Source organism: Equus quagga, chromosome 14 (assembly GCF_021613505.1).
Source record: "Equus quagga isolate Etosha38 chromosome 14, UCLA_HA_Equagga_1.0, whole genome shotgun sequence".
Classification (NCBI taxonomy): Eukaryota; Metazoa; Chordata; class Mammalia; order Perissodactyla; family Equidae; genus Equus; species Equus quagga.
The window spans coordinates 42,621,525-42,648,187 of NC_060280.1; the positions used below are offsets into that span (position 1 = coordinate 42,621,525).

At 35.9% G+C, this 26,663-nt stretch overlaps 1 long non-coding RNA gene across 1 annotated transcript in view; it reads right to left on the bottom strand.

The window, feature by feature from the left end:
- Positions 1 to 10,993, bottom strand: part of LOC124251970 (uncharacterized) — a 98,211-nt gene extending 87,218 nt beyond the window's left edge. The window contains exon 1 of the long non-coding RNA XR_006891888.1: positions 10,785 to 10,993. This is a non-coding gene — a long non-coding RNA (uncharacterized LOC124251970). The remainder of the gene's footprint in view (positions 1 to 10,784) is intronic.
- Positions 10,994 to 26,663: the final 15,670 nt, after the last annotated feature.

Sequence of the window (26,663 nt, forward strand, 5' to 3'; positions counted from 1 at the left end):
GGGAAAGCCTCTGCACAGCACTAGTAGAGAGCCCCCATCCGGGAGCCACAAGGCTGGAAGACCCCAGGACAAAAGTAGCATAGCTAGGTGAGCTAACCACAGACTGTAGAAGATGCCAATAGCCCTGCTGCGACCCATAGTGGACAAGTGAGATTTTGTGGGTGCTGACAGTGACGGAGTGGCAAATATAAGTGATCCTACCCCTGGCCACTGGAAAAGCCCATAACACCATTGCAGACCCCAAGGAGGGAGCATGTCTAGGTGGGCTGCAACAGTAGGCACCAGCAGCCTGAAGCCCCCCTGTGATGGCCCCCACGGCAGAAGAGGGAATCCAAAGGACCACTGTGACTACAAGGAGGGGCCCAGGCCCAGTTAGCAACTGTGGATAGGGTTCCTGGTTGGTGCAGTATAAACAGCTGCTCCCCCACCACACCAGCAGAAACAAGTGGAAGGAGCAACTAAACTCTATCTCTATGAGGAGGCACAAATCTACAACATCAAGCAATATGAAAAAATACATTAAATCTCCAGAACAGAAGGAAAATAACAAATACACAGAAAACAATCCCAAAGAAAATGAGATATATAACCTAAATGGTGATGACTTCAAAACAGCCATCATTAAAATACTCAATGAGTTAAGAGAGAATTCAGATAGACAACTCAACGAGTTCAGGAGCTATGTCACAAAAGAGTTTGATACGATAAAGAAAAACCAAACAGAAATACTGGAAATGAAGAACACAATAGAGGAGATTAAGAAAAATCTAGATGCACTGAACAGTAGGGCCGATAATATGGAGGAAAGAATTAGAAATTTGGAAGATGGGAATATAGAAATGCTGCAGGCAGAGGAGGAGAGAGAAGTAAGACTAAAAAGAAATGAAGAAACTCTCCGAGAATTATCAGACACAATTAGGAGATGCAACGTAAGGATTATAGGTATACCAGAGGGAGAAGAGAAGGAGAAAGGAGCAGAAAGCCTATTCAAAGAAATAATGGCTGAGAACTTCCCAAATCTGGTGAGAGAAATGGATCTTCAGGTGACAGAAGCCAATAGATCTCCAAACTTTATCAATGCAAGAAGACCAACCCCATGGCATATAGTAGTGAAGCTAGCAAAAGTCAATGACAAGGAGAAAATACTAAGGACAGCCAGGCAAAAGAAACTAACCTACAAAGGAACCCCCATCAGGCTATCAGCAGATTTCTCAGCAGAAACTTTACAGGCTAGAAGAGAGTGGAATGATATATTCAAAAATCTGAAGGACAAAAACCTACAGCCGAGAATTCTCTACCCAGTGAAAATATCCTTCAAATACGATGGAGAAATAAAAAATTTCCCAGATAAACAAAAATTAAGGGAGTTCATTGCCACAAAACCTCCTCTTCAGGAAATCCTCAGGAAAACCTTCATTCCTGAAAAATCAAAAAAAGGAAAGGGGCTACAAAACCAAGAGCAGAGGAGATAAGTAGAAGGACAACAACAGAGAGTAGCAGCTCTTCATCAGAACAGATTAAACCATGGGACGAGAAACAAAGGAAATTGAAGAAAACCGGAAAACAAGACATAAAATGGTAGTGGTAGGCCCTCACATCTCAATAATCACTCTAAATGTAAATGGATTGAACTCCCCAGTCAAAAGACACAGAGTGGCAGGATGGATCAAAGAACAAGACCCAACAATATGCTGCCTCCAGGAAACACACCTCAGCCCCAAAGACAAACACAGACTCAGAGTGAAGGGATGGAGAACAGTACTCCAAGCTAATAATGAACAAAAGAAAGCAGGTGTCGCTATACTAATATCAGACAAGGTAGACTTCAAAGCAAAACAGATAAAGAAAGACAAAGAGGGACAGTATATAATGATCAAAGGGACTCTCCACCAAGAAGACATAACACTTATAAATATATACGCACCCAACACACGAGCACCAAAATCTGTAAAGCAACTCTTAATAGAACTAAAAGAAGACATCAACAACAATACAATAATAGTAGGGGACCTCAACACACCATTAACACCAATGGACAGAACATCCAGACAGAAAATCAACAAGGAAATAATAGAATTAAATGAAAAATTAGACCAGATGGACTTAATAGATATATACAGAACACTTCATCCAAAAACAGCAGGTTACACATTCTTCTCAAGGGCACATGGAACATTCTCAAGGATGACCATATTTTGGGAAACAAAGCAAACATCAATAAATACAGGAGAGTTGAAATAATATCAAGCATCTTTTCTGATCATAATGCTATGAAACTAGAAATCAACTACAAGAAAAAAGCAGAGAAAGGTGCAAAAATGTGGAGACTAAACAACACGCTTTTGAACAAACAATGGATCATTGAAGAAATTAAAGAAGGAAACCAGAAAGCAGTCAAACAACCTTATGCAGTAGAAATAACAAGGAGTATGGAGTTAGAGAAAATCAGATTGTGTCCTGATCAGTTTGTTAGTCGTGTTACTTTAGACTAGTCATTGAAATTTCTTAGGTTGAGATTATTTATCATTAAGATGTGTACAGTAATTTTCGCCTTGAGCACCTCAGAGAACCATTTTTGAGGATTAAATGAAACAATATCTGTGAAAGAGTTTTGTGAATTATAGAGTCCTTTATAGATATAAAATTTCATTATTGATTTTAGGATGAGTAAATTTTGGCAGTCCTCGTATGAAGCAAATGGCATTAGGGAATGGAAAGTTAAAGCTCCTAAATATTAGCAACAGTTTTATTACTAGTTGTTTTTTTATCCTATGTACAGTTCAAGATTAGGAAACCAATATTATCAGTGTGTTTGAAAGGGTGCAAGTGGCAAAAAATAGTGAGTTGTTGAAAATAAAAGGAGAAATATGCCTATTACTTCGAGAGAGTTAGAAGCAGCATCGAATATTCCCAACTGTGACTGCTTAGCAAAGAAACTGTGGAGGGAGTAAGAGACTTTGGGAGAGATACACAGTCAGCGGTATGTTTACTGTACTACACCATTCCAATTGTCTACAACATTTTTTCTATAGCTACTTGTGCTTGTATGTTTCCTATGTGCTTTCTGATGTGGTTTTCTTAACGTCATCTCTCAGTCACAGCAGCAAATGTTAAGATAGGATTCAAAGTAAAAACTCCTAGCACATAGTCTAACAAGTAATAAAAGTGACAATAATAGTTACTAATTGCCCAATGCCTGAAGTAGTTTAGGGACATGTCCAACATCTCCATTCTTCACATTAATCTTAGAAGATAGTGCCATTTCTTTTATAGATGAGAATATTGAGATTCAAAAAAATAAGTTATTTTACCACAATGATAATCCTAAAAGGATAAAAATCCAGTTCAGTTAGACTTCAGAGCTTCTTTACAACCTATGAAACATATCGTCCTTCAGTTACGCCATTTAAGTAGTGCTTAATGCAATGCCACTTGTCCTGTGGGTTCAGGGTCTTATATATTCAGCGGCTATAAAATAAGCTAAAATAAGCAAGCCATATAAAAATTACCATATGAGTAGAAGAAAGAGTCTAAGAAAAAGAGTCAAATAGGTATTTCTTTTTTAGTTCTTTTGGTGTAGGAAGTGTTGCTTTGAGAAGGATTCTGAATTCAAACCTGGTTTAGCAGAGAAGAAGGCCTTTGTTTATTAGCAATATCTTTCATGGAGTTGAGAAAAGGAAATGAAACGTGCCAAGTATTTAAAATCCGGGTTTCAGTTTAGCCTTAAAACAATCCATGATTCTCAAGAGTGAATCTGACTTCCTTAAATCTCCACAGTCAAGAGAAAACATCAGACAAACCGAAACTAAGGCACACTCTACAAGATAACTGCCTAGGACTTAAAAATAAAAATATCAGGATCATAAAGCATAACGAAAGACTAAAAAAACTGTTCTAGACTAAAAGAGAATAGTGAGCCATCACAACCAAATGCAGTATATTCTTGAGTAGATTCTGGACTTGGAAAAATATGTATGCAAATGGCGTCATAGAGACAACTGACAAAAATTGAACATAGTCTCTGGAATAAATACTAAAATACAGCTTCAATGTTAGATTTACCGATTTTAGTCATTGTGAAATATGGAAGACATTGTGTTAGTAAATACTCAGTAAAAGACTGAGGGGTCAAGTGGTGTGATATTCCGACTTACTCTCGAATGACTCAGATAAAAGTTTGAAATGTATGTGTGTGCGTGTATATGTGTGTGCATATATGTGTGTGTGCACACATGTATAAAGAGTGAGAAGGGTAAAACAAAAGGCACAGAATGTAATCAGTTGGTCAATCTGGGTAAAAGGTTTATATGTGTGTTATTTGTTTTTTCTTACAACTTGCCTGAAGTTTTAAAATACACAAAAGTAGCAAATAAAAATAAAATAAATAAAACAGCTACCCTTTGAACCCACTCATCAGTATAAGCAATGTAGATTAGTCAACCATTACGTGTATTCATAATTTAAAACAAACTATATAGAATCAGCTATTAACTATTCTTGCCAAAAATGTTTAACCTGAAACTAATCAAGTCTTCAGATTTAATTCCTATTTACAGGAAATAGAGGAGACAGAGGAACAAATTAAGTCACACCATGAGAAAGCAGTCATCAAGATTCAGAAGTTGGAACTTCCCTGTACGAAAAACTCACCTAGTTTTCAACAAATCAATGTCTTGAAAACTGTGGATCTGTTTTCGATTAAATGTGACTTTAAGAACCACAGTCAAAGGCAAATCATCTGTGATAATTTAAGGGAAAACTGGGGAAATTTGAGTAGTGAGTTTTTATTAAATTATGATAAGAACAATTATTCATTTTACTTTGTGTGATAATGAAATTATGTTTATGTAGGAAAATTTAAATTGAATTTTCATTATAGTTTAGAAAAATATAATAAAATAATTATAGCTGATTATCATGATGCCTGAAAGTTAATTTAAAACATTTCAGAAAAATAGACCGAAATATGGGAAATATTGATAAATTCAAGATCTAAATGATGAGTATATGAATGTTAATTAAACCATTCTTTTAAATTTCTGTATAATTGGGCATTTTATAATGTATTTTCTATAAATAAATAAAATTAAATAGAATCATGAATCATTGACCAAAGCAGACTGATAAACATCAATTTTAGTAGGCATAGCAGTCAGAAGGAAGACATTTGAGAAGTTACAATTGCAGATCAATGAGCATGGTACACGATAATCACAGATATGACAGAGGAAGCTATCATGAAAATATAGCAAGCTATCAGGCTCATCTGGGTTGGAGATAGAGTTACAAATTATAATAAGTTCTCAAAATAAGAGAAGCCACACTTGATGTGGGTCCTAGTTGAGAAATTTACTACTTTCCCCACTCCTGGATTTTGACAGTTAGCAAGTGGGTCATCTTGAAACAGGAAAGGTGGTCTTTTCTGATAGTGCAATTTGCATGCCTATTGTGTCAAAGAAAAAGAATTCTCACTAAAGCAAATTAAAAACACCGCTAAGAATCACAGACAGACGTCTTGCTGGCAAGAGGGAAAATGAAGAAAAGTACAAGGAAGCCAGAAAAGGCTGCTCTAAGTTGGAGAGAAAGAGCAAAATAGAATTGAGTTCATGTTAGCCAAAAAGTTCGAATAATAAAACAGATCTATTTTTATTTCATTTATACAGATGCCTTAATGGGAAATAAAATCTTTATGCTGGTCCATATTTCTAGTTATAGATGATATGTTACTACATATAGAAGAAATAATAGATGCAATTCTAAAGACATTTTAAAATATATCCCTAAAAACATAAAAATGAAGATATGAGAGATATAGAATTAGATAAAGAGGAAACTGTGACAGCTATTAGCCAGTAAAATTATCAATTCAGAAGAAAGGACTTAAATTTGATGAAATTGTGAAGTTGTATTATAAGTGCCAAGAAGTGAAGGTGAAAGCTTGGGTTAGAATTTGGATATTCCTGCTATCATCCTAGCAAGAAGGTAATTTTTAGGATGCTAAAGAGTTTTCAGGATAAGTGACAGATTAAACATTAAAGATGACATATTTATTCATTCAAGTATTCATCAGTAATATTTTTAGTAGAGATACTTATAAGGCTATAGATATAAAGACAAAGTATTTTTTAGAAACTTAAGGTCAATGAGAGAGAGATATGTAAATAATCACCATAAAATTAGAAAATTTATATTTAATGTAATTCACTTATTTCAGTGCTTCTGGGAGCTATTCATTAAAGACAATATAAGCTTTATAAGCTTGGAGCATTTGAAGAACCAAAAGAAAGTTTGACACTAGTAAACACCACAAAAATATAGGAGATGAGCTCAGAAATGTAGGTAAGAGCTTGTCCCGTAGACTATTACAGACTATGGTAAGGAATTTGATTTTACTCTAAGTCATTTGCTAAGGAAAGTCATTGACAGTTTTGAAACAGACCAGTGATATAATCTGATTTTATTACTCTGAATGCTATAAGAAAACATATGGTAGGGAAAGCAAGAATGCCATTGGAGCAAGCAGGACAAGGACAATCGCAGTACTCGATAGCTACAATGAACAATAAAACATGAGATAAAAGGACTTAAATTTATCTAGGAAATCTAGGAAAGCATTCTAAAAGCAGGTATCATGGATTGGCTTGAAGAATGAGTAGGAATAAGGGTGTTTCTGGGAGCTACAAAGATACTTAGTTTTCTTTGTTTTTGTTTTTTTTCCTGAAAATTTTTTTAAAGACAAATTTTTTAGAGAAATTTTAGGTTTACAATAAAATTGAGAGCCAGGGATAGAGATTTCTCAACACTCCCTCCTCCCACACATGCATACCCTTCCCCATTATCAACATCACTCATCAGAATGGTACATTTTTTTTTTTTTACCAAGGATAAACCTACATTGACACATCATAATAACACAAAATCCATAGTTTACCTTAGGATTCACTCTTGGTGTTATGCGTTCCATGGCATTGGACAAATGTAATGACATATGTCCATTATTATAATACTATAGAGAGTATTTTCACTGCTGTAAAAATCCTCTATGTTCTGCAAATTCATCTTCCCTCACCCCCACCCTTGAAAACCACTAATCTTTTTATTGTCTCCATAGTTTTGCCTTTTCCAGAATGTCATATAGTTGGAATCATACATATAAACTTTTCATATTGGCTTCTTTCGCTAGTAATACGCATTTAAGTTTCCTCCATGTATTTTAATGGCTTAGTAGTGCATTTCTTTTTAGCACTGAAAATAGTCTATTGTCTGGATGCCCCACAGTTTATTTATCCATCTACCTACTGAAGGACTTCTTGGTTGTTTCCAAGTTTTGGCAATTGTGAATAAAGCTGCTGCAAATATTTGCATGCAAATTTTTGTGTGGACATAAGTTTCAACTCATTTGGATAAATACCAAAAAATACAATTGATGACTTGTATGGTAAGAGTATATTTATTGTCTAAGAAACTGTCAAATCTGTCTTCCAAAGTGACAATCATTTTTCATTCCCACCAGAAATGAAGGAGAGTTTGTTGCTCCACATCCTCACCAGCATTTGATGTCAATATTCTGGATTTTGGCCATTCTAACAGGTGTGTACTGGTATCTCACTGTTGTTTTATTTTTATTTATTTATTTATTTCTTGAGGAAGATCAGCCCTGGGCTAACATCTGCCAGCAATCCTCCTCTTTTTGCTGAGGAAGACTGGCCCTGAGCTCACATCCATGCCCATCTTCCTTTACTGTATATGTGGGATGCCTGCCACAGTGTGGCTTGATGAGTGGTGGCATGTCCACACCTGGGATCAGAACCGACAGACTCTGGGCTGCCAAAGCGGGACATGTGAACTTAACCACTGCACCACTGGGCCGGCCCCTCACTGTTGTTTTAATTTGCATGGTGCATGATGTGAGGCATCTTTTCATATGCTTATTTGCCATCTGTGTTTCTTCTTTGGCAAAGTGTGTCTTCCTTGTCTTTAACACTTTTATTAAGTTATGATTGACATACATTAAGCCATATGTATTTAATGCATATAATTTGATAACTTGATATGTTTACACTTGTGAAATTATGGCCACAACCAAGATAATGAACATATATATCCCCCAGAAGTTTCCTTGTGGCCCTTTATAATCACATCCTTCCAGTATCCCCATTCTCAAGCAACCATTTATCTATTTTCTGGTTCTAAATATTAGCTAGAATTTTCTAGAATATTTATATATGGAATCACACAGCATGTGCTCTATTTCATCTGGTTTCTTTAATTCAGCATAATTATTTTCAGATTCTTTAATATTATAGCCTATATTAGTACTTTATTAGTTTTCATTGCTAACTAGTATTCTATTATTTGGACATATCACTGTTTGTTTATCCATTCATTTGTTAATAGACATTTGGGCTGTTTCTGGTTTTGCTATTACAAAAAAAAGCTGCTGAGCATTCATATGCACAGATTTTTAAGGATATATATTTTAAGCCTCTTTTAAGTTGAATTATTTTTATATTTTAATTCCCAAATGTTGTTAATATTTAGAAATACAGTTGAATTATTTACATCATTCTTGTAACCTACTACCTTGCTAAATTCACCTTTTTGTTCTAGTCAGTTTTTTTGAGATTCTATTGAATTTTCTACATAGAAAATCATGTGATCTGCAAACAAAGACAAATTTTCCTTCCTTTCCACTCTGTAGGCCTTGTATTTCTTTTTCTTTCCTGATTGCATTGGCTAAAAACTCTAGCACAAAGTTGAATAAAAGTGATCAGAGCAGACTTCCTTTCTTCTTCCTAATCTTAGTAACATTTAGTTTCTTACCATTGTGTGGTGTGAGATGAAGATTTTTTGTAGATGCCTTTTGTCAAGGTCGAGAAGTTCCCTTCATTTCTAGTTTGCTGAGAGGTTTTATAAACCAACAATCATGGATTTTATTAAAGGCTATTTTCTGGTATTTACTGAAGAGATTATGTTTTCTTTTCAGCTTGGTATTATGGTAACTTTCTATTGAATCTTTTTTCTAGTATTAATTAAAACTTCCTGGGATATACCTCATTTGACCATAGTCTATTAAGCTTTTTTTGTATCAATGAATTTGATTTGCCATTTTTTGTTTATTTAGAATTTTGCATCTACGTTCATGAGTGGTATTGATTTGTGGTTTTCTTTTCTTGTAATGTTTTTGTCCTCTTTTGCTATCAGAACACAGTGATTGATTCACATACTGTCCAATATCCGATCAAAGGAAGCTAAAGAGAAAAAAAATTATGCACATTACTGTGAGAATCATTTTATAATCTGTCTCATTTTTTTTTGCAATATCTCTTACAAAGCCAAAAGATCACATGCCTAGTAAAAAGCAAGCTGTTTTAATTTTGTGTCAGCTATCAATTTACTGCCTCTCAGCTCGAAATCCATCCTTTCATTACCTACTTTGTAATAATGGGCTGGGACCTTTAAGCATTTTTCCTTTGCAGTAAGCTTGGTAGCAGTTGAGGTGCTGGAGGGGTATTATGAAAAAAATGGGGGGCCGGCCTGGTGGTATAGTGGTTAAAATCACGCATTCCACTTCGGCGGCCGGGGCTTTGCAGGTTCAGATCCAGAGTGCAGACCAAGCACTGCCCATCAAGCCACATTGTGGTGGCATCCCACATAAAATAGAGGAAGATTGGCATAGATGTCAGCTCAGCAACAATCTTCCTCAAGCAAAAAGAGGAAGATTGGCAACAGATGTTAGCTCAGGGCCAACCTTCCTCATCAAAAATCTAATTAATTAATTTAAAGGATCATCTTCTCTTTGTTCCTGTGTCTCTGATTTTTCTTCTTAATCTGCCATCCCTTGATCAGAGGCATTTTATTCCAGCCATGCAACCAAAGAGCACAATACCTCTGTGAACTTGGACCCTGGCCCACCCTCACTAACCACCTTGCTGTAACCATCTCAAGGTGGACCCTGTGCACTCCAGACCTAGTGCCATGCTACCAGTGAGCAAGCTTCTGACACATTGATTCCTTCTATGTGCCTGTCTTTTAACTTCCACTTGCCAGAGGTTATTTCTTGCAGCCCTTGCAATATGGACACTATATATCTCAGCTGGAACTACTGGCATGTATGCTCCCAATGTGCCAACTTCCTCTGTATGGTGGCTCACTAATCTTGGTCCTCCTTCATTCCAGAAGGCTATTTCCTCCTTGCTTAATAACTGTGGACCAGTTTTGGCACAAGAACCCACTGAATTTCTCCACTATGAAGTGAACCGTAACCATATCTTCTCCAACAATGTCAGATTGCCAGCCTGGTAGGAGGGCCCCCGTCCCATTTGGTCCCTTCTTTGGTTACTCTCCTTCAGTCCTAGGATACTCTTTTGAGTTTTCTTTATACCATTACAGTAACTCTACTATTACAGTCAATATTCATTTATAATAACTTTCCCTGTTCAAATTACTCAGAAGTTTATTTCTTTGGATGGCTTACAGTTTCCACAAATGTAAGGGTTTTTTTTTCCCCCATTAATCCATGTTAACTCCCATTGCCTGAAAACAAATACTACTGTCAAGGATTCGCTTCCTCACCAAGAACTGTAAAATTTAAAACTGTGTTTCTCATGAAACTACTTAACAATGCTCACAATATCTAGAGGCTAAGTTGTTAATATAGTCTTACATCAAAAAATGAAAATGTTACTGTTAGCCAAACCAACACACAAGAGACAATCCAGGATAGAAAATACAGTTCTTCACTTTAGACTCAAGTTGCAAACTATGGTTTATACAACACTAACCTTCAGAGAGGGCTAAGGAGAGGCGCTTCTGCTTTATTCATTTTGTTCCACTTGTACTTTTTGGAGCCTTCACCTTTTCTCAGAGGAGTAGAGCATTTTCTAGAGGAATGTTGCTTCTTTATTATTCCTTCATGAACACTTCTCTCTCTTTAACGCTGTGGCTCCCCCGAAGTCTCAGGATTCCATTTCACCCTGACTCTCTGACCACGTTCCAGACATTCATTTTTTTTTTTCCTGTTCAAAATTAAAGGGAAATTCAGATTAAGGCTGAAAATTTTACTAAAGAAAAATAATCCTGACTCTTTGGCTTCTGGGGTCTAACTAAATAACTCCTGAATGTTGTTACATTAAAAGGTTTCCATATATTTTCCTTGATATAAATAATATTTCAAGTGGCTCCTTCTTTAAAATCTCTTGGTTTATGACAAGTCCCAGAAATAAGTATCTGGCAAAACCAAAGAAGAGAAGTAAAAGATAATGTTAAAATCCATCCTAATACAATTACCTTGAGTCAAAATCTGCCTCCTTAAGATTTCTTCTAATTCATCTTAGTTATTTCTTCCAAATGTATCTGCATTCTAGAATGGAATCATTGAAATGTGAAAGGGTTTAATATTCAAAAACAATTCTTTATATTCAATGTAAGGAATACTTTTGACAGAAAGTTTTCTTCACTCCTCACATTATATTATGTAAGCAAATGTTGATTCATAAATCTTGTCATGAAAGACATCTGAGGAGCAGCCATCACGTAAAAAGAGCCATTGGCTGCAGAATTGACAAAGAAAGTGAGGACATAAATTGATTTTGTTGATTGGCACTTGTGATTGAAGCTTCTAATGAATGATTGGAATGGCTATGAGATAGGCAGAATACACATAGACAAAAGATTAGGAAATAACCAAATTACCAATCTAAAGAGTTTAGCAAGGATAGGAATTATACAGTTAAGAAGAAATTCCTAAGGAGAGTGGAAGAAACATCTTTAAAATAAGAAGATTAAGGGGTCAGCCCCGTGGCCCAGTGGTTAAGTTCACACTCTCCGCCACGGCAGCCCAGGGTTTCAACGGTTCAGATCCTGGGCGCAGACATGGCACTGCTCATCAGGTCATGCGGAGGCGGTGTCCCACATGCCACAACTAGAAGGACCCACAACTAAAAGAAAAATATATACAACTATGTACCAGGGGGCTTTGGAGAGAAAAAGGAAAAATAAAATCTTTAAAAAAAAAAATAAGATTAAGCTTATTTTTAGGAACTCGTGTACATTGCTGTGTTGAAGTAAAACGATACAACCACTTTGGAAAACAATTTAGCAATGTCCTATAAAGTTAAGCATACACTTACCATACAATGATGCAGCTATGTACCTAAATGTTTACTTGAGTAAAATAATATATGTCTGGAGGCCAGCCCCATAGCCAAGTGGTTAAAGTTCTGTGAGCTCCACTTCAGTGGCCTGGGCTCAAGGGTTCCAATCCTGGGTGTGGACCTACTCCACTCATTAGCCAAGCTGTGGAGGCATCACACATACCAAAAAACGTAGAGGAGAATTGACACAGATGTTACCTCAGGGTGAACCTTCGTCACCAAAAAAAATATATATACATATATATATATACATATATACACATATGTAAAAATGTCTGCACACCTTTGTTCATAATAGCCAAAAGAACTGGAAACATCCCAAATGGCCATGATTATCTGAGTGGAGAAACAGATTATGGCTTATTCACACAATGGAATCCTATTCAGAAATATGGTGGATGACTCCCAAAAATATTTTTCTTACTGAAGTACTCCAGGCACAAAAAGTATATATTGTACGATTCTATTTATCAGAAACCCTAGAAAAGATAAATTAAATCAATAATTATAGAAAGCAGATCAGAGAGTCCCTGCATCCCGAGGTAGGGGATTTACTTTGAAGGTGCTCGAAGAAGGAATTGGGGGTAAGGGAAATTATCTATTTCTAGTCTATATTTGTAGATACAAGGATATGTACATTTGTCAAAACTCATTGAGCTCTATACATTAAAATGGACACATTTTATTCATGTAATTACTACCTCCATAAAGTTAATGTGAAAGGAAAGATGATGTAATTAAAGCACTAAAGCCCTAGACGGCCGATAAATAGTACTCATTCTTGCTTTTAAGAAAGAAAAGGAGATTGGGACTTTCACTTCCAGAAAGTTGAAGTGTACCCACTGTTCCCCATACCTCTTCAAAAGTGCAGCTAAAAACCTTGACATTATATATAAGACAAACATAAGAAGATTCTGAAAGGTGCAGAGGATAAGGCAGATCTGCTAGGGATCTTGGAACCCAAGAAAAGACACAACAGTGAATTCTCTGGCTTTTCTCTTTGGCTCTTCTATCACAGACTGGGTGCTGGTGATAATCTCTGGGCCCAGATGATTTCACTGGAGAATTATAACAAATATATAAAGAAAAATTAACACAGATCCAACACAATCTCTTCCAAAGAATACGTGAGGGGGATTAATCCCCAATACATTTTGTTAAACTGAACTTTTTAAATTTGGAGATAGCTGTAGATTCAAATACAGTTGTAAGAAATAACACAGAGAGCTCAGTGTACTTGTGATATGCAGTTTCCCCCAGTGGTAAAATCTTGCAAAATTATGGTAGGTTATCACAACTAGGATATTGACATTGATTCAGAAAATATACAGTTTTATCAACACAAAGATACCTCTTATCTTTTTATATTCAAACCCACCTCCCTTTCCCAACTCTCTTCCCAACTCCTGGAAACCACTGATCCATTTTCCATTTCTACAATTTTGTCATGTCATGAATATTTTATAAATTGTGTCATATAGTATTTGGCCTTTTGAGATTGACTTTTGTCATTCAGCATAATTCCCTTGAGATCCGTTCAAGTTGTTATGTATCGATAGTTTGTTCCTTTTTATTGTTGAGTATCATTCCACGGTATGGTAAACCACAGTAATCATAAACCTACGTAGGCCAGTTTAGTTGTTTGCAGTTTTTGACCATTAAGAACGAAGCTACTATATACCTTCATGCATAGATTTTGGTTGTTTTTTCTTCTTTTTTGTAATAATAATATTTAACATCAACTCTACCCTTTTAACAAATTTTTAAGTATATGCAGTATTATTAACTAGGCAAGATGGCATACAGCAGATCTCTAGAACTTATTCATCTTTATAACTGAAACTTTATACTGTTAAATAGAAACTCTCCATTTTCCCCTCCCCCAAACTGGTTTTTGCCAGCTTGTTCTGCTCTGAGCCAGGTAGAGGGACTATGGCAGCTAAGAGTTCAACGAATCAGCTTTGTTCTCACTGGCTCTCAGGCAGCAAGGGTATGCTGGGGTCCTATAAGTGCTCTAAGACAAGCAGGACAGAAGTCAATTATTTGATGAGCCCAGAGAAAATTTTGCGCTTTGGATGCAGGGTCAGCTCCTTCACTCCCTAAAGAGAAGCTGGCAGCTGGGGTTTTTCATCCACTTGATCTGTACTGAGCCAGGGAGACGGTCTATGGCTAATGCCAGCCCAAACTGCCATCTTTGTTCTTAGCGATTCCCAGCCAACTTGAGTATTCCAGGTCCCATCCATGCTCTGAGACAGGCAACACAGAAGCCAGTCTTCTGGGAAGCCCCTAGAAATGTTGGAGCACGGAATGTGCGGTCCAACACTTTGTCCCCAAGGAGAAGATGGGGTCTGGGGGATTTCCTGGTGATCATACAATGGTGGGATAGGAATTACATTGAGCAGGTATTTTGAATTGTGGTTACATGAATCCACAGCTGGTAAAATGACACCATCCTATACTCACAGTTGATTGTCTGCTTTTGATATTTTACTTTAGTACATAAGATGCAACCAATGGGGAAACTGAAGGAGTGTACCAGAGGCTTCTCTATACTATTGTTGCAACTTCTTGTGCATCTACTTCAAAATGATGTTAAAAAATTCAATGGACACAAATTAAAATAAAATGGAATGATTTTTTTTTACACTTAGTTTTTGGTCAGTAAACTTTCATTTATACCATGTTACAGTTTCTAAATATTTTAGTTCTCACACATATTATATGATACAAAAATATCCTCCCCAAACCTTGAGTGGGAGTTACTTCCATTTCACCTCTAATACAACTTAGGTCTTTCTAAAGAAAATGTACTGATTCCAGGGCAAAAATTCCTCATTAAAGAGGGACAGCTGTGATATGTCTGCTCCTCAGTGAAGTGGAGACTTCCTCTTTGGTCCAGAGTTCCCATTAATTGATATTCTACATGAACTTTGGATTTTACCTCTGTGCTTTTCCCAACAGACCATGATGTTGCCCTTTCTTTCTAGTTTCTGTCATTTCTAACTATCCCTACAATTTACGTACTTACTCCCTTCATATAATATCCTCCCCTCATAGATCTGATTCCATTTGTATACGGAATCAGAGCTTTGTTAAAAAGATTTGTGAAAAGAAGTTTTTTTTTCAAGAATTTCCCTCTGAGGTGTTGGACTGAGTACTGAGGCATATGCAGAGAAAGTATGCAATAGAGTCTTGGTGAAAGATTAAACAAATGCATGATTGCATGAATTGAGTCAGTGTGTTATAGCAGACTTTTATACAAAGGAGAAAAGCTCAAAGTTAAATACATTGTGGGTGGAAGTTACCGATTAGCTCTTCATTTTGTTTAGTGTAAGACTATTAAGGTCAGTTCAGAATTGGAACATTCATTAACAGCAAAGGTATAATTTGGAACATGTGTCAATATGAAAATATTGTTGTTTACATATTATTTTTATAATTCTAATTTATGCCACCAAATATTGAAGACCAGGTTGATGATCCTGGATGTGAACTTTGGGTTCTGGTTTAACTCAAGTATAAATAGATAAGTGTCACTAACAAAAACAGGTAGTAAAAATAGTGATTTGAAATGTGACTCCACCATTGCTGTGTGTGTTTGTTTAGATGGATATGGTAATACGTGTTAGTACATTCTACCAGCATCTAGTTCTTCAAGTGATGTTGACACATGACCCCTCAAATTAAATCAATAATTTCATTTGCTTCAGCCGCAGTGAACTACTTACAGTTAGCCAAATGTACCTCACTCTTTCTATTAACAAAGTTCTCTGCCTAGAAGAACATAAAATACTTAGTAAACACTCGATAAATGTTACCAATAATTACTTTTTACTACTCTAATATTATAAATCCTTGCAGAATTGAAAATGTATTGTCCACATTTCTGTATTTCCAGGATCTCGTTTAATGCCTGGTAGGTAGAATTCAATCAATAAATGTTGGATTGAATAGATCACAACTGAATCTTTTCATTAAAATTGACTCATGTTCTAACATATAAGTTTTTGTCATGTGATTTGCCACCAGGAAATGTTAATGCTGTTCTTATATTACTGTCTTCTTCCATATTTATAAGGAGTGAGATAATCTTTTCACTATTACTCCTACCAACAGTCCTTGGCTTACACAGGTTAATTGTTATTATCTGCACGTTCTAGTGATCTCAATAAGTAAAGCAGATGCAAAAAGGGGAAGGAATATGGAAGACATTTTACAGTTTAATTAAACAGTGAAAAAACAATTATTTGACCATGAACTGTTGTTGAAATAAATTGTTTGCAATCTTAGTTGCCATTAAATTAGTTGTTATATGCTAATAAACTAAGTATAAACCAGCAAGAAAACATAATTTTAGATAATTTTTTTCTCCATAAACTTGAACTAAGGGAAAAGAGATAATATTGTAAATATTTTACTATCTACCAACAAGAATACTAAGGCACCTGGAAATTTGGTGTAGTGATTTCCCCAAATAATTATACATCTGAATAACACACATCTCATTAACTCAAATCTAAATCTTCCAACTTCAATTATCAAAGGATTTAATAAAAACTCATTTTGATTATTCACTCTTTTGAATGATCTCTTCCTTTTGTATGGAAAATATACTTGCTCAGTAAGGCTAATCTATATAGGCTTTTCAAGCCAAGTGAGTAGAAGAGACAAAGAGAACAATTAAGAATTTCAGATACAAATTTAAATTTGGGAATGTGGAAAAAGAAACAGAGTGAGTAGGAGCATTACTATTTGTAGGGAAATTTTTTAAAGGTTAGAGTAAATAGCATTGTAAATAGTATGACTTTAATACGTATATGTTTTGCTGATTGATAGCATACATTGGCTTATTTCAAAGATAAAACCGCATTAGTGAAATAAGGTTTGAAATTGTTTTAATTAATAATTATTTCCTTAAATCCTTTTTTATTATGTTTCTTGGATATAAAACCAGTTTAAAATTGCCCCTATACTTCATGCTTTTAATGATCCAACAAATAAATGTAGTTGGTTAAACACTGTACCAATTTTCTACGAGAATATTTGGAATCACTTATGCTATTAGTTGTATATTTGGCATCTGTGTTGATGCAAACTGCTAGGAAGTCAGGTCCTGAAGCCTTGTTTGTATAGCTCTTAGAACTCATTCAGCAATATCAGCACAACTCATTTTCAATAGTGTTCTGCTGTGATTACGGGTGAAACAGTCTTTTTATATACTAATTTTGCTTGCAATTCGGGGATATGGTTCTGAGATCTTCCTACTGGTAAGTAATGAACTGGACGTCTGAATGTTTTACTTTGTGGTTTCCCTCTGAAGATGGTTTGGATATTAATTCCCAGACAAAGGATTTCATTCATTAGATCCACAATATAAGCCTTTGTTACTGCAGTGTATCAAGATGACAATACAAAGATGTGATAGATAGGGATATTGGAAAACTAAACAGAGTTCATCAGAGAGTGAACTGACTGTGGAGAAAGACTCTGGTTGAGACAGGAAAAATGATGAAGAGAAGAAAAATAAGGTGGCAACAACCAGCAAGAGGATTCTGATTTTGCTCTTCCCTGCCCTCAGATCCCAGAGAAGGTCACACCACCTCTGCTGTTCCTGTAATTTAAGGGCCTCTGGTGTATTAAGCTAGAAAGTCACATGCTACTGCCTGGACATTGCCCTTTGGATGACAAGAGATGAAGGGATCACAAATCAAATGCAACAGTGCAGAAGAGATAGCACCGATGGAAAGGAAAACTCGCAGTTTGACTGATGTGGAGCTGAAAGGGAATTCCTGGCTACTTTCTGAATATACTATATGAAATGAACTGTCGGGAAATTCCAGGAGCTGCATATTGAAGACATTGAAGACAAAGTTATGATACTTTTTGTTTTTCTTTTCCCCAAGATACTATTCAATGTTTATGCATCACTTGAATGACTTTTCACACTGAAGTCACCCTGGAATTTTTAATGTCTATATATGGCCTAAAGACATCATGCCTGATATATGTATTATATTTTCTATTAATTACATGTATTTATAAAGCTCTGTGACAAGAACACTTATATTTCAAACATTCTCAGGAGTAGTATGAAAGGGGATTATATACCACCCACAAAAATTAAATTAATTAAATTAATTTATGAAAGATCACAGAGATTATCGTACTATAGGTGTTTCTGAGAAAGCAAGGCAGAAAATAAGATAATTGATTGATTAATATATACCCTTGGAAAAGTCAATAGTCAAAGTTCATTTTTTCAGTCTCTTTGACTCCTCTTTCTTAATGCTTTCTCTTATATAGTGTCCATTTCGCATATATCGCCCTGTTGAGGGGTCGGTCAGGGAGTGGCTAATTAGGAAGGAGGGGCACACCTAGACATTTATTGAAATCCTAAAGCATCGTTTTTCAACAGAAGTGCTACTGACATTGCGGGCCAGACAATCTTTTGTTATGGGGCTGCTCTACACACTGTAGGATGTTTAGCAACATCCCTGTCCTCTATCCACTAGATACTAGTAGGATCCCTTCCAGCCCCCACTAATTGTAACACCAAATTGTCCTAATCAAATTGGCAAGTGTATTCTTGGAGGTAAAACTGCCCCTGGGTGAAAACTACTGGTCTAATATAATTACAGCAATGCCATTTGACCCTTCAGTGATTGATTTAGGAATAATAAACCACATCTAAGTCACAATCAAGTTGCTACAAGATGCAAAATTAAGGAGACAAAGCAGAAAGTAGTTCTGAGTCAAACAGAATCAGATTCAAGTTATGATTCTTTGAATTTTATCAAGTTGCTTAATTTCACAGAGCTTCAGATTTTTCAGCTGTTAAGTGGAAATAATAGTACCTATGTCAGAGGATTGCTGTAGGGATTAGACAAAATGAATGTAAATGCCTCAACAGATTACCTGGAATGTAGTAAGTGTTCTACTGTTGAACACTAAGAGCTGGAATGATGAAAAAATAGCCAAAGTATGGGGATTCTAGTAGTGAATACTTTCTAAAAAATTGATGGGAAAATATAGATACTGCATCAAAATATAAATTCATCGAGATCCTACAAATAGATATATTTTCTTTTTATTAAAATTCCAATAATTTCTTAGATTTTACAATTAATATTGAATCTCTAACAAATTGAAATAATTCAATATAATGTTAATAGAAACATATCAGGGTAGGGATGTTTAAAGATCTACATTTTTAGAACGTGAGCTTCAGGAAATTGTGAGCAGAAATTTTTTATAGTATTATAAACTGAAACCAGTAACATAAGAAGTCAGCTTTATAAAGTTTTGCAATTCCACTGAAAATCAATGACTGTGTTGCACAGACGCCTTCTTCAAACCAGGAAGCAGAGTAGGACTTAATACCTTAAAGTTATACTTTTTACCACTGCGTAAACGTGATTATTTGTGCTCATAACCCTGAGTAGAAAAAATAAAGATCAACTGAGGCCATAGATCCATTGGGAAGGAAAAAAAAATCAGCCAGGGAACATACCCATGGGGAAATAAATTAACATTTGCTATGTTGAATATTTGGCAGATTCTGTTCTTGTAGCTCCATATATGTGTAAGTAAATAGAGAAAATTTAGTAATATAGAACAACTTCTAGGTTTTTATGATCTTCTATTTTTCAAGTTGAGAAAATAAAACAATACTCTATTTTGTTAATATATTCATTCTTTCAACTTTAGCGGTAGGAGCTTTAAAGAAAGGAAAGAGACTTGACATGATAAAGAATAGGGGCCACAACAAAAAAAGAGATGAAATTGAGATGAAGGAAAGGCAAAGATTCAGGGACAGAAAGAAAGAAACAGAGAAAAGAAGATACACGGGAAAAACAATCAGTAAGATTTTTTTCAACTGATCTACACTGTCATTTGTAGCCATTGAAAAATATTGCTGCTTGTGGTTCACAAGATCATGTTGTTCTTTCCTAGCCAGATTTACACTTGGAACATCTATGTCTTGTCACTTGTCTCAGTTGCTAGATAAAATTAAATAGTACTTTATTCTGGCATAAATGGTGAATAAAGCTATGCCTGGAATTCACAAATAGGTCTTTCCTCATTGAGACTTGGATGCACTCATCCCAGCAACACACCTGCCACACAACATGTGGCAGAGACAGAGAAGTAGTTAGGAGCTATTTGCCTACAAATCCTTCCTTTACTTCTTTGTTCTTTTCTTCTTATAGTTTTGCAAATATGAACATTTGATAATATACTCAAAACGGAAGGGCCCAGAAACCTCTCAGAAAAACAATGAAGCCTATTAAGTGCTCTGGTAGAAGCCGGGTTATTATTAGCTGTATAGGAACTGGTTATTAGGTAATGAAGTGCCTAATCTACAATTACCTGAACCCTTTGGAGTCCCTAACTTACATGGTAAATTTGACTTACTGAAGCTGTCTTAATATTTTCTAGCTTCAGTTTAAAATTTTTGTGAAAATAAAGAATGCAGATTTACTTAAACTTGTAGGCAACAGACCCGTCAGTGGACTCTCCTACTAAACAAATCACCTAGACTTGAAGCTCATGCCTGGCAATACTTAACATGATTCTGGTTAATTACTATCAGATGGGAAATTAAAAAAAAATTGTCTGAGTTCTTCATTCACATGGTATCATGTTATTGATTATTTGGTGACTTGTTTTCCAGCTTTTATTCTTCTTTAAAGATGTGCATAGGCTTGGATCTTTGGGAAATTATCCCAATATTTTCCATTAAAATACTGTGTCTTAAAAGGAAAGATTAGTAAAAATAATGTATGGATAACATACCTCAGTTTTGGAACTATGCTAGGTCATTATTAGGGTCTACTATTTTTAAAAAGAAAAGATTCTTCAGTGACTATATATATATATTTTTTGAGGAAGATTAGCCCCAAGCCAACATCTGCTGCCAATCCTCCTCCCTTTGCTGAGGAAGACTGGTCCTGAGCCAATATCCATGCCCATCTTTCTCCACTTCACATGTGGGACGCCCGCCACAGCATGGCTTGCCAAATGGTGCCACGTCTGCCCCCGGGATTCGAATCGGCAAACCCCAGGCCGCCAAAGCGGGACATGTGAACTTAACCACTGCGCCACAGGGCTGGTCTCCCTATATTTTGTGGTTCCACAAGATCCGGTAATAGATAGAGCTTTATAGAAACATGATCCAGACTGAGTTTTGCAGTTCTTCTATATTACTTAATTCTGTCAGCTAACTGTGCTATTATTATTCGTTTCTACTGCTTTATTAAACTGGCAAGAGTTTCTAGAGATGTTTCAACTCGAACAGATGCTAAGAAATTGTTCACCTGGAAACATAATACAGCGCGTATTAACATCCAAAAATTCATTACTATTTGCTTCAGGTACATTTCACCGACTGAAACTAGTGGAGGGTATTATATGATTTATATGCAGCTGTTGCTTCTTTCTTTGAAAGACAGATGCTCACATCCCTTTTTGGATAAGACCAAAATGTTAGGTTAGCAAGAGCAAAGTGAGTGATTTTCTAGAGAAACAGGAGAGCAGGAGGAGGAGAAATAAGAGAAAGAAAAAGGAAAGCAAGAGATGAAGAGAGGAGGAAGTGGAGGAAAATAAGTTGGAAAGGTGGGAAAGAAAGATGAGTAAGGGAGGAGAGGAAGGAAAGAGAGAATAACTTAGAAAGGGAGGAGAAGGAGGAGGGAGAGGGAACGAAGGAGAAAAGAACGAACGGCAGAAGGAAAGGAAAGAGAAACAATGAGGAAGGAGGAAGAGGAGGAAGAAGGCAGGGCTCCTAAAGCAGATACAACCAGGTTGGTTGAGGGTTCTAAGGTGGAGAATGACATTTTCAGACTGTCCTGAATTGACAATCTGGAATCTTGATCAAATGACTTTTCTCTTTAACTATGAAAATAAGTGAATCAGAAGAAAAGCAAGAGAAATATTTTCAAGCCCAAAATTCAAAAAATGGTCAGCCAATTTCCTTGGTATTTGTGAGTTACGTCTGTATTGAATTAAATGTACATAATAGATTTATTACTGGTGAATATGAACTTACTTCTCTTCTCTCTCTTTTATTTGCTAGATTTTTTATTATCCTAGCTAGAAGAGGAAAAATTCTATTTTCCCAGATCTCAGTTTCATAGACAATATATTGTTGGTGAGGTGTGTAAAATTCTATCCAGACATTGGGAATAGTGCCATCCAGTAAAGAGAACTTGGAGAGGCTAGAGAAATCTTCAATAAAGACACAGCAGTGGTTTCTGTGTGGTCTGCCTGAGTATTCAAATATCAAGCCACTCCCTCCCCCCCTCTTTAATTCAGCTTATTGAGGTTTAGATTATCTTTAATGATACAGTCATAGATATAGTGATGTACAAAACATAATCCACCACCTCTCCCCACCATGAGTTATTCCATACTAAGTATACATGAAACAACAGACTGTAGATGAATTAAGTAGTCTTTAATTAATCTGAGTTAGTATCCCAGTGCAAAGCAGATTGAGTTGAAGTACACAGACGAAACTGGAGAGCTCAGGGGAGCCTGCTAGTTCCTTTTGTATCTCAGTCATGGAATATGTATGCCCTCCAGTCAGTAGCACGAGGAAGAAAGTTGAAAACCAGGTGGCTTGGGGTCAGGGGATTTGGATGAGCAAGCTTTGGAATGATTCATACACCCAGGCCCAAGGAATCAGGGAAGGATGATAGGCCCTCTGAGTCCAAAAGTGGTCATAGACCCAGTATACTTATTCAGACATATAAAGTAGAATAAGATGAACATTAATAAGAACAGAAGATAAATTTCTGTTTCTAAGGCATAAGAACTTCACCCACTAAGAATGGTTGCCCAGTGCATGTCTGGAACATTAATAAAACAGCTGGGGAATCTAGAAATGGTGTAGCCAGAAGCTAATTTAGCAGGGGGAGGTAGAGCTAATAGCTCCCCCATGCCTGCATTCCAATGAAACTGGGACTTCTGAGATGCTTCTTTCTTGTATAACTTACGCATAGAGCTGGACTCCCCAAGTCGTATTGAGTTGGACTGGGTCTGGGGTGAAATTTGAAGTGACACTGGCCCCTGACTTACAGGTATTGTGACCCAGAGACATCACATTGAACTGATGGCTGTTCTGGAAATTTACTAGTCTATTTGGAGCCTAAATTGAAATTTGCAATTACAGGGTGATAGGGAATGGCTCCAAATTATTATAACTAATTCTTACATTTTTAAAGTATATTATGTGACTCAGAGTCGTAGTAAGCACTTTATATTATCTAATATAATCTTCTTAATGAGAAAATTGTAAGAAATATAAAAGACTTGAGACCTGCTCCTGTTCATTACTCCCAATGGTATTAAACAACATTTAAATATAACAACACTTTTTTTTCAGTCTTTTGCTTTTGAGATTTATTTATTTTTTATACATTCAAGCAGATCTGGGTCACCTTGAATTTTTCAGAGACATATTCAGGGGGTTTTAATCACGCAGGGGAAGCTGCTTCAAAGGGTGGAGGTGTTCTGACCCATTTCGTCATCTCTCTGGGGGCAGCCATTATTGCAATTATGATGCCCAAACAAATTCCATTACCTCATTTGAGAAAGTATAATAGGCCAGCCCCTCTCTGTTCTTCAGTAGCAACAATAAGTGGCAAGCTGTTCAACAATTTTTGAATAATGATATTAAAAAATATTTTTCTAGCTCCACATGTTATATTTGATATAGCAATATAGATTTTATTTTTCTGAGAAAGATTACCACAGAGCTTGGGGGAATTTACTGGAGAATAATATAAATAGTCAAAATTTGACCAAGAGAGAGGGAAATATCATTAAATGTATGTGTATATTCAGGAGGTTTCTGGCCCATAGAGGAAAAGTCAGCCAAATCTTTCTCTGAACATGAGGTTAAATAATTTGCAGAACACAGCAGAAAGTTATTTCCATCCAGGACTCTCTATTATTAAAGCCAGTACTCAAATTCTGTAAGTACTACTGCATTGCCATATATGAATTTTTAATAACTATATTTGTGTAGAATTCATGTGTGGTTTGTCAGTATAAGTTGCTCATATTATAGCTAGGTTTTATTTTCATTCAAACCAAATTCTGGGGCTATTCACACTCAAAATGCAACCTATACCCTACTGGGGGTTCTTTTGAAAATATATTTATCCCAAAGTGGCCATATTAGTACCAGAAACTTTATCCTCTTCTGTATCCACAACTAAATCAATACAAATTAACACTTTAGAGTTTAGGAAAAGATAGTTCAGAAACTATATTGAGTCTACTATTTTTTTCCTCACTTTTTAAGGAATTTTCTGTTTACAGTTAGGCACAAGAATCAAAATTCCATCTACTCTGTGGGATTTCATCACTTATATAATATTTCCAAATATTAGATAATAAATACAAATACTTGTATTTGTATTTGAGCACAAACAGGAAGTCCTATACGGGAGACTTCAAATATCCGCGAATTAAGAGAAAATTCTGTCCTTTCCTCAAACTCAAATTTCCAACCTGGTAAGAAAGGGAATGTGACAGAAAGTAAAGAGTAGCCTGATGCCAAGATCAGAAAAGTGAAAAGACAAAAGAATTGTGTGTTATCTCAGAGAAAAGTCAGCAAAATTCAAGATGAAAAGAATAGGTAATTGATTAAAGAGAGAAAATAGCAGAAAAAATAAATAACCAACATATATATGCTGGAATGCGTATAAATACAGATGGAATGCATATATTCATGTATTTGTCTTTGCATTTGACTGCTTCCTCTGGAAAGAGTTACAGAGATTACATCTGTTTTCCAAGACCACGCTTCCCCATTAAAATACTGGTTTATAATCATCAACAAAGTACCAAGTTTTCTACTATGATCTTTTTGGAGCAGTTTAACATTTTCAACAAAATTGAGAGGGAAGTACATGGATTTCCCATATATTCCCTGCCCCCACACATGCATAGTGTCCCCCCATTATAAATATCACTCACCAGAAAGGTAGATTTTTTTATCAAGGATGAACCCACATTGATCCATTATAATCACCCAAAGTCCATAGTTTACCTGAAGATTCAATTTTGGTGTTTTGTGTTCTGTGGTTTTGGACAAATGTATAATAACATATGTCCATTATTGTAGTATCACATAGAATATTTTCACTGCCCTAGAAATCCTCTGTGCTCTGCCCATTCATCTCTCTCCACCTACCCGTGGCAACCACTGATCTTTTTACTGTCCCGATAGTTTTGCCTTTTCCTGAATGTCATATAGTTGGAATCATATAGTATGCATGATTTTCAGATTGGCTTCTTTTACTTAGTAATACGAATTTAGATTTCTCTATGTCTTCATGGCTTGATAGCTCATTTGTTTTCAGTGCTAAATAATCTTGTCCGGATGGACCACAGTTTATTTATCCATTCACCTACTGAAGGACATCTTGTTTGCTTCCAAGTTTTGGCAACTATGAATAAAGCTACTATAAATAGCCTTGTGAAAGTTTTTGTGTGGACATTGTTTTCAGCTCCTTTGGGTAAATATCAAAAAGCATAATTGCTGGATTGTATGTTATGAATATGCTTAGTTTTGTAAGAAACTGCCAAACTGTCATTCAAAGTGGCTGTACCACTTTGCATTCCCACCAACAATAAATAAAAGTTCCTGTTACTCTACAGCCTTGCCAGCGTTTTGTGTTGCCAGTGTTCCAGATTTTGGCCATTCTAATAGGTGCGAATGTTAGTTTATTGTTGTTTTTCTACGATTTTAATGCATGCTTCACCTCAATTCCTTCTTCAAAGTCCCTGCTAAAATTTTATATGGTTAGTTCTATTCAAAATATCCTTCCATATTAATAATAATTGGCCTTAAGCTAATTATTCCCCTTTAAGAAAACCTTTGTTCTACAGATGCCATTGAGAATATGAAAATAGAACAAGAAAATTCTGAATATGTACTACTATAATCTAATCTTGGTCATAATAGAGCTGTGTACACAAAATAGATATACAATTACTATTGATAAAGAATGACACAACATGATTATGTGGTATGCAAAGAGACCATCTCCTAGATTTTCCATGTTACTATTAAGATTTAATGATTTGTGACCATGAGTGATATTGTTACTTTGCAATGTGGCTTTACAGCTCCTTCATTAAAGAAGGAATCTTTTCTTCACTCCCTTGAATCTGGGCTTTCTCGTGATTTGTCTTGGCTAGTAGAATGTGGCAGAAAGTCAGGTGTGCCAATTCTAAGCCGAGGCCTTGTCTGCTTTACTTTCTTGCTTGGGCCCAAGTGACCACATCCAGGTTAGCCTGCTAGAGGATGAGAAATCACATGGTACAGAATCAATTCATCCCAGCTGAAGCTATCGTAGATCAGTGAATCCCCAGTCAACCACCCTGCTGACCATAGACCCATGAGCAAGACTAGTCAAAATCAGGTGAACCTTAAACACACCAATAGAACGATCCAAATGACCTACAATCCTGTGAACTAAAGTTAAACAAATGCTT